The following is a 9956-nucleotide window of genomic DNA, read 5'->3' as shown; positions in this document are numbered from 1 at the left end:
AGTTTTAACTTTTTTTCAAGGGAGACAGATTTGTCTGTGGTAGGAAGGGGTTTGTGAGTCTGGTATTAAGGTCATAGGAAGTGATCACATAGGATTTGAGAGTACCTGGAGTTTAATTGATTGGTAAATTGATGGTTTTAGAATGTGAATGATGGTTTGTGAATGTTGGTTGATATATTGCTGAATGAAAGGTTGACGGAAAGAGACAGCAGGAACGGGGTGTGAATTTTGAAAGACTTGAGTGGTTTACTATAGGAAGGCTCTGGAGAAGATAATAGGAAATGTGTTCGCAGGAAACTCCGAGGAAAAACGATCTTTCTTACTTATGTGACCTTTTGGGAAAATCGTTCAGTACAGTTTTGCAACAGTTGGAGATACTGAACAAGAAAATTGACCATCTTTTTAAAGGAATTTCCCTGATTGTGAAAAATCCTTCTCCTATAGACATTATAACAACTGTACCAGCCAGTTTTATTGACATTGATGAGGAATTAAGTGCTCTGCAAGGCCATGGAAGGAAGAGGCTAGAAGAGCAGAAGGTAGTTAATAGATCAGGTCCTGAAGTGGCTCGGGAGGGGGATGGGTTTGTATCGAGGGGAGAGGAACAGGGGAGGGAAGGTTGGAAAGAGAACAATAGAGTCTTGCAGAGGACAAATAACACGCTGTCCCCAGGACTGTTTGGACATTCCCTGGACACTTACTGCAATTCCCAACATTTGTTGCGAACTAATAAGGTGGCAGTGGAAGTGCAAGACTCACTATTGAACAGAGGAAGATGGACATCTAAGCGAGCGGTCCGGACATCTCTCTCACAAATTCTATCTTTAAGCTGGTCAAAAGTGAAGATCAAGACTATCGACTGGCTTCGTAGAGACTATCAGTCCTGGAACCGCTCCATTTGTCTTCTCATTGGATTGGAAGACAGAACGCTAATGTAGGAATTGTTTTTGTATAGCCCAAACTACAACAGTGGGGCATTACTCTCAGGAGGGTACTAGTAGACCCATTGATTCGCCCCTTGGACATCAGGCTGAATCTTGGTAGACAAGATCCCCCAATTTTAGGCCATGTCTATGCTACCTCTCAGTCCCGTTCTCAGACATCATTAGTGCCTAGCCCCCTTCCCACGCTAGATGATGATCTATTAGATGACTCCTTTCCTCTTACACCAGCGGAGATAGGCTCCTCCTTTAAACAATCAAGTATTGCTGGTGATTCCCTATCTCAGGACAGCTGACTATCCCCTTTAAAGGGCAACTTCAATCAGTCAACTCTCCAGGGGGAAGAGGGTTTCCACAGGCAGGGTCTCATTGAGGTGGCTTGAGGGAGAAGGAAGAACGGTCACTTTCGACCCAGGGAGAAGCGCAACAGAGTTTTTGCGACCCTGGAGAGGAATAGGTGTGGTAGTCTTCAGGACAGACCTCCCAGCCTTAAGGTCCGGCTTTTGAACGCCAGATCCGTCAACGGTAAAACAGCTGTTATCCAGGATCTGATCCTGGATGAGGGGGCGGATCTGGCATGCATCACCGAGATGTGGTTGGACGAGCAGGGTGGTGTGAATCTCACCCAGCTGTGTCCACCAGGTTTTGGGGTGCATCAGCAGGCCAGGGCTGGGGGGCGGGGAGGAGGAGTCGCGGTGATCTTTCGGCAGTCCATCGCCCTGATCAGATGCGCCGTTCCGCAGTCTTCGAGGTTTGAATGTGTCTTCCTGAAGGTGGGAGCCCGAGACAGCTTGGGGATTCTGCTGGTGTACCGTCCACCCCGCGACCCAGCAGTCTCTCTGTCCGAGCTAGCAGAAGTGGTCTCCAATTCGGCCTTGGTCTCCCAACAACTCATAGTTTTGGGGGACTTTAACATTCATGCCGAGACCACTTTGACAGGTGCAGCTCAGGATTTCATGGTGGCCATGACGACCATGGGGCTGACTCAAATTATATCTGGGCCCACACATCAGGCGGGACACATGCTGGACCTTGTTTTTATTGTGGACGGTGGGACAGTCAGAGTGGAAGAGCAAAATATTCTTCCATTGTCATGGTCTGACCACCATCTGATCTGTTTAAGTTTCGCCGTGGCTTCTAACCTCCGCAGGGGTGGTGGACCCATTAAGATGGTCCGCCCCAGGAGGCTGATGGATCCGGATGGACTCCTAAGGTCTCTTGGGGATCTTCCTGTGCTGGAGACTGGCGATCCTGTCGATGTCCTTGCTGATCACTATAATAGTGAGCTGGCTAGGGCACTTGACACAATTGCTCCCGAACGTCCCCTCTCGCTTCGTAGAGTCACGTCGACTCCTTGGTTCACTGAGGAGCTGGCTGTGATGAAGCGTGCGAGGAGGGGACTAGAGTGCATCTGGAGGAAATCTCAGGATGTGTCCGACCAAGCACGGGCTAAAGCCGCTATTAAGGCTTACTCCGTGGCTCTGCGAGCAGCCAGGAAAGCTTTCACGACTGCCCGCATAGCGTCTGCAGCCAACAGGCCATTGGAGTTGTTCCGAGTTGTTGGGGAGCTCCTGCGGCCTCCTGAGACCCAGGGGCTTCCTGATGACTTGGCAACTCGGTGCAGCGATTTTGCACACCATTTTGCAGGCAAAGTTGCTCAGATACGCCGTGAGTTGGACTCCAGCTTAACTGTGGTTCCAGCGGAGGTAACCGGGGTACCTGTCTGTGCGATCTTATGGGATTCTTTCCGGCTTGTCCTTCCTGATGACGTGGAGGGGATTCTTGGGTCTGTGAGGGCGACCACCTGTGCTCTGGATCCTTGTCCTTCTTGGCTGGTGAAGCTGGCCAAAGATGGGTTGTTGGATTGGTTTGTGGCTATTATAAATGCCTCCCTGGTTCAGGGGTCAGTTCCATCCTGCTTTAAGCAGGCGGTAGTAAAACCGTTATTAAAAAAGACCTCGTTAGACCCATCTGTATGTAACAACTACAGGCCAATCTCCAACCTCCCATTCCTGGGCAAGGTTCTGGAGCGGGTGGTTGCTACGCAGCTCCAGGAGTTCCTCGATGACACTGATTTTCTGGACTGCTCGCAGTCTGGCTTCAGGCCTGGGCACAGCACCGAGACGGCCTTGGTCGCCTTGGTGGATGACCTCCGCAGGGAGCTGGACAGGGGGAGTGTGACCCTGCTGGTTCTCTTGGACATCTCAGCGGCTTTCGATACCATCGACCATGGTATCCTTCTGGGGAGGCTCGCCGGGATGGGACTCGGTGGCACAGTTCTGCTGTGGCTTCAGTCCTTCCTGGAGGGTCGTTCCCAGATGGTGAAGCTGGGGGATACTTGCTCGGACCCCTGGCCATTGACCTGTGGGGTCCCGCAAGGGTCTATCCTATCCCCCATGCTATTTAACATCTACATGAAACCGCTGGGAGAGGTCATCCGGAGTTTTGGAGGGTGTTGCCATCTCTACGCAGATGACACACAAATCCACTACTCGTTTCCATCTAACTCCAAGGAAGCCCCTCGGATGCTGAACCAGTGCCTGGCCGCTGTGGCGGACTGGATGAGGAGGAACAAGCTGAGGATCAATCCTGACAAGACAGAGGCCCTCCTGGTCAGTCGCTCATCAGATCGGGGTATTGGGTGGCAACCTGTGCTGGACGGGGTTGCACTCCCCCTGAAATCACAGGTCCGCAGTTTGGGGGTCCTCCTGGATTCAGCGTTGACGCTTGAGGCTCAGGTGTCGGCGGTGGCTGGGAGGGCTTTCGCACAACTCAAACTTGTGCGCCAACTGCGACCATACCTCGTAAAGTCTGACTTGACCACGGTGGTCCATGCCCTAGTTACCTCTAGACTGGACTACTGTAATGTGCTCTACGTGGGGCTTCCCTTGAAGACGGCTCGGAAATTACAACTGGTCCAACGCTCGGTTGCCAGATTAATAACGGGGGCGAGTTACAGGGAGAGATCTACTCCCCTGTTTAAGGAGCTCCACTGGCTACCGTTCATTTTCCGATCCCAATTCAAGGTGCAGACCATCATATATAAAGCCCTAAACGGTTTGGGACCCACCTACCTTCGTGACCGTATCTCCTACCATAAACCTGCCCGATCTCTTCGTTCGTCAGGGGAGGCCCTCCTGTCGCCACTGCCTTTATCCCAGACCCGCCTTGTAGGAACAAGGGAGAGGGCCTTTTCCGCTGTGGCCCCCCGTTTGTGGAACTCATTGCCCATTGAAATCAGGCAAACCCCCACTCTTTTAGACTTTAGGAAAGATCTAAAAACATGGCTCTTCCGATGTGCTTTTGGAGAGTAACTGTTACACACTTTTTTGTTACTCCCCCCATCATGTATCCTCCAGACTGTTTGCTATTTTATGTCTCTGCTCCCCGTGGTTTTATTCTTATCTTTTTCTCACCCCAGGTTTTAACTGAGTATTCATGCGGCCCGCCCTGTTATATTGCTTTTTTGATTTTGTGTTGTACTGTACATGATTATTTTTGTATTGTTGTAATTGTATTATGATATGTTGTTTTTATATTTTGCTATATTGTATTGTTCTGGGCATGGCCCCATGTAAGCCGCCCCGAGTCCCCGTTGGGGAGATGGTGGCGGGATATAAATAAAGTTTTATTATTATTATTATTATTATTATTATTATTATTATTATTATTATCCTCGTGTGTTTCTTGCATGATAAATTCACATCCATGGATATGTTAATTTGATTATCATAATGCTGATGGTACAATATGATTGCACCAGTAGTGATTTTGAAGAACATACAAAGGATCTTTCTGTTTGTACCACGACTGATTATGAACAAATAAATTAAAATCATTTTTCTTTGCTACTTTGGATCTCACAGGACACATGACAGGCTGGAGGCAGTTCTTCTTCTAGAAATATCCCTGTCACTTAGAGAAAAAGGCTGCAAACAGCTAACACATGACACACAATAGAGGTCTCCTGGAAGGGTTTCTAGATAGAGTTTCATGTATAGCCAGCCAGTCAAACTACCTCATCACACTGAGAGGGGAAAACATGGGTGGCTGTCCTTTTAAGGAAGATAATCTTCCCTTTAAGGATCACCCCAATTGGAGTTCTGCCTCCCCATCAGACTCAGCTTAAGAGCTGTCAATACATTCATCTTACATTTATCACAAGGTCAGTATTACTTTCTTTTTAATCAGGAGAAACAACAGAATATGAAGACCAAGTGATCCCTTGCCCTGCCCAGAGCCCCTTACATTAAAGAAGACTGATTTTACCAGTCTGCTGTCCACATGGACCACATGTGCCATCACCTACTGAGCACATGAAAAAGGGGACAGATCTGGCCCACGTACCCACTTCTGCCAGATGGCTGCAGACTACCCATGGAAGTATTAGAAGAGGTGCTTACATGAACTATAAAAGGAGTGGGAGTTACTTTCTTCCTGGTTGCATGGCGAGCTCTCATGATGTCAGTATAGAATGCCCATGATGGTGAGGAGCTCTCTCAGAGCTCTATGGCTACCTGACAATAGTGGTAACGCTTCCCCCGTGGGATGGGGTCAACAGCAAGTCATGTGATGCAGGGCATGGAGTGACAGGTTCTTCAAACACACCCCTCCTCACTGGGAGTCCATGGATTAGCCACGAAAAGTGGCAAATCCATGGGCCTTTGTGTTGCTGTCCTTGGAGCAGGGATTCAAAAGTTAATTCAAAAGTTTCTAGACATTTCATGTTGGTGACACACTTTTTAGATATGCATTATTTCACGACAACATAATTCAGTTTCACTTGCAAATCAGGGATGAAACCAAAACCTTATAAAACACATGAACACATACATAAATTATAATAATGAAATGTATGGGTTCACAACATGTCTCATTAAAACCTTTAATTTAAATGTTAAAAATATATGATTTGTAAGATAATAACATTTCTAAGACCTATGTCATTTTTCATTACATTTGTGTAAGATAACTACATACTGCAGCTGCCATTTTATTTGTTGTGACACACAGTTTAAAAATCTCTGCTTTTATTGATTAAAATTAATTAATTTGTTTCAAAACTGAAATAGCTCTTGAGAATTATACACACTTCTTATAAGATCCTAAAAGGCCTTGGAATTAAGACGAATTCACAACACATTTGATGGAAATGAAGTCTTTAATTTCCTTTTTATCAGAATTCAAGGAAGCTAGTTCTACCAACCTATTCTATTCCCCTTGCTATATACCCCAAACACACACACACACACACACACACACTGCTCCTCATTTTTAAATTACAACACATCTTCAGTTCTTCAGTTCCCATAACAACCTTTCAGATGACCTTACCTTATCTCAGTTTCAACTCCCCAGCCTTGTCTCTCCTTCCCTCTTCCCCCTCCTTGGTGTCCACCAGGTCAAGATGACCAGTAGGGATGTGCAATCCATTAAAAATGGTTCAAAAGTTGTTACAAAGCTGTGGGGTTCTGGAATTTCATTTCTAAAGTGTTTCTAAAATATAGTTAGTGAAAAATTTGTTACTATAGTGAGAGTAATGAATTTTCATTACTATTTTGTTACAGTAAAAAGGTAAAGGTAAAGGTTTCCCTTGACGCTAAGTCTAGTCATGTCTGACTCTGGGGGTTGGTGCTCATCTCCATTTCTAAGCCGAAGAGCCGGCGTTGTCCGTAGACACCTCCAAGGTCATGTGGCTGGCATGACTGCATGGAGCGCTGTTACCTTCCCACAGGAGCGGTACCTATTGATCTACTCACATTGGCATGTTTTCAAACTGCTACCGTGTTTCCCCGAAAATAAGACAGTGTCTTATATTATTTTTTGCTCCCAAAGATACACTAGGTCTTATTTTCAGGGGATGTCTTGTTTTTGGGGAAACAGGGTAGATTGGCAGGAGCTGGAGCTAACGGTGGCCACTCCCGCCGCTCCCGGGCTTTGAACCTGGGACCTTTCGGTCTGCAAGTTCAGCAGCTCAGTGCTTTAACGCACTTCGCCACCGGGGCTCCTTAGGGTTACAGTAACTTTGCATAAATTACTATAATTGGGAAAACTTGCTCCCTCATTTTTAAAGCTATTAGAGTGAAACTTGCTACAATGGTGGAAGTCATTTTCGACTGTTAGCCCACCAAATTTCAGAATGTTTGCTTATCCACAGACTTTTGGAAAATTTTCAAACCTTTTATAAACAACATTTTTTAAAAAAAACTATAAGAGGAATCTCCTTGAATTTTCTATATAATGACAGGAGATAACAGGGGATAATTCCCCCAACTTTCAGAAATATTCATACATCTACTGATTTTAGGGATTTTTGAAAAAAGTTATGATAAAAATGCTTTAAAAAAAAAAAAAAGCCACAACAGCTATTTCATTGAATGACTCTCATATTAACCAATAGAAACCAATAACTAATTCTACATTTTCATAGACTCCTAGAGTTGGAGGGGACCTCCAAGAGACATTTAGTCCAACCCCCTTCTTCCAGTCAGAAGGGCACCATCAAGACTCTCTTGACAGATGGCCATCCAGACTCTAAACTAATTAATATGCTTCCCCTATTGAGTTGGAAGGGACCCGAAGGGCCATCTATTTAGGAATTTCTTTCCAGCCCAGCACAGAAAATTGTGATTACAAGTATCCATCAGTCCTCTTTGCAGATTTAACCATTCATTGGCACTCTAGCTGGCTGCTGTTAGGGAGGGACAAATCTCTCCCTAATTGGTTACCCTGATTGGTGCCTTCTGATGCTGATGCATTCTAGGAAATGTAGTTTAGGGTAGGGCCTTTTGAATTCTCTGGCATAGAGCTCCTCCCTTCCCAAACTACATTTCCCAGAGTTCTGTGCTATTCCCAGCAAACACGTCTCCCTCTTTATCCCACTCCTAATTCTAAGACTCCATTAATTTAGAGAAAAGGCAAAGCAAGGCACTAAGGCAGCCTTTTTGGCTTTGCTTTGCTTCATTGAACTGAAAATGACTTTGGGAGCCTTCTGAGATTTACAAAACTAAAACAAAAAGTATGGGTAAGTTTTGATTCTTAATTTTTTGGCGTTGGCCACGCCCACATGTTGGATATCACCTTGTAAGTACAAAATTTACCAAATTTGACCCAAGTTACGAGGCAAATGAAAAAATGCACACCTTTAATGACCAGTCAGTTGATTCTCACCCCTGAATGTGGTTTCCTGACACTTCTTCTATTATAAATTCTTCAAGTTGAAACTATCCAGAGCACCACAAGTACATCATAATCTACTTTCATCCCAGCACTGCATTATATTCAAACCTCTCTCTATTGCTCTCCCTTTCTTCCTCCTTGTCCTTTCTTTGTCTCTTTTTCAGTATATATGAGTTATTTTGCCTAAATTCAGGATTTCCTTCTCAGACATTGATATGGAAGGTGTTTTTTTCCTCTAAAGTAGAAAAAACCCTTAAAGAAATTGCTTTGTGCATGAGGGAAATATAGTGTAGATAAGAACGACCCATAGTAGTGCAAGCCTGAAACTACTTTCTTATATCCTACTTCTTAGCAAAATGTCCCCCTCTAAAGTTACCTTTAAGTTACAGACATGAGTATCTTCTTTACTTCAGTATTTTGTCTGGAAATTCCTTTCTATCACTAAACCCTCTTGCATCATGGTGTAAATAAATAAAAATATCAGTTTTACTCAATGCATTTTTTCTGACACAAGCTCCAATACCCAGAGGCCCCAAAGACATGAATATGAAAGCTGACTGCAACAGATCTGCTTAAGAACTAGAAACAGATAAAAAGCCTCTACAGCATGTCTGCTCTGTAGAACACTTGTTATTGTTAAGCACAAAAACCTACAGAAAAAAGAGATCACTCATGGGAGTAAGTGAAGGATATAAATGTCTTTTCTTCTTCATTTCTTTTTTTAATACCTTCTCTTCCTTGATACTACTTCATATCCAGTTCACACTCTGTATGTGTAATCTCCTAATGTGTATTTGATTTTTTTGATTTTTTGTTTTGTTTTTTTTAAAAAATAGGAATGTAAAGAAATTCTTTTAAAAAGGAAGAGATGGATGGAAATGCATAAGATATGAAGATGGACTAAACCCAGGCAGGTGTAACTGAGCCACTTAATCCAGGGCTAATCTGAAGCATTATGATCTAGATTAGCCCTGGAGCAACTGTGATGTATCCAGATGAACTAAGCCCAAAATCATAGAATCATAGAGTTGGAAGAGACCATAAGGGTCATCTAATCAAATCTTTGCCATGTTGGAACACATAATCAAAGTACACCTGACAGATGGCCACCCTGACTCTGCTTAAAAACTTCAGAGAAGAAGACTCCATCAGGCTCCGAGGCAGCATATTCTACTGCTGAACAACTCTCACCTTCGGGAAGTTCTTCCTATTGTTTAGGTGGAATCTTTTCCTCTGCAATTGCTTTTATATCCTAGTCTCTAGAGCAGCACAAAATAAGCTTATCCCAACCTCAATATGGCATCATTTCAATTATTCAAACAAGATTTTTTAACCTCCTTTTCTTAAAATTAAGCATGCCTAGTTTCCTAGACTGTTTGCCATGGGGTTGGCTTCCAAACTTTTTACTATTTTGCTCAATATTTTGTGTTTTCTTGACACAATTATTTGTCAATATCCTTCTTGAGCTATGATGCCCAGAACTGGACACAGGTGAGGTTGGACCAAAGCAGAAAAGCGTGGTATAATCTAGCTATGATAGTCCTATTGATGCAGGCTAGACTTGTATTTTACAGGGAGAGGGTAATAGTGGTAAAGTCAGTATGTCTGTCTGTCTGTACAATGGATGCATGCCTGTTTATTCCAATGACTTGGGTTCACTGTTCTTCTATTAATCACATAGTCATTCAAAACCAATATAAGGGTCAAACGGAAATGAACAAGAGGATAGCATAGATTTCCCTAAATAATGTATGTGTTGTCCCTTAAAAAATGCATCCATGTTGTCCTTTAAAAGAAGCAAATTTTCAGCATTTTGAAGGATAAGAGGAAGTAGAA

The sequence above is a fragment of the Anolis carolinensis genome, chromosome 3, assembly GCF_035594765.1.
Source record: "Anolis carolinensis isolate JA03-04 chromosome 3, rAnoCar3.1.pri, whole genome shotgun sequence".
Taxonomy (NCBI): Eukaryota; Metazoa; Chordata; class Lepidosauria; order Squamata; family Dactyloidae; genus Anolis; species Anolis carolinensis.
The sequence above is the reverse complement of the archived record's forward strand: the minus strand, read 5'-3'. Positions refer to the sequence as shown.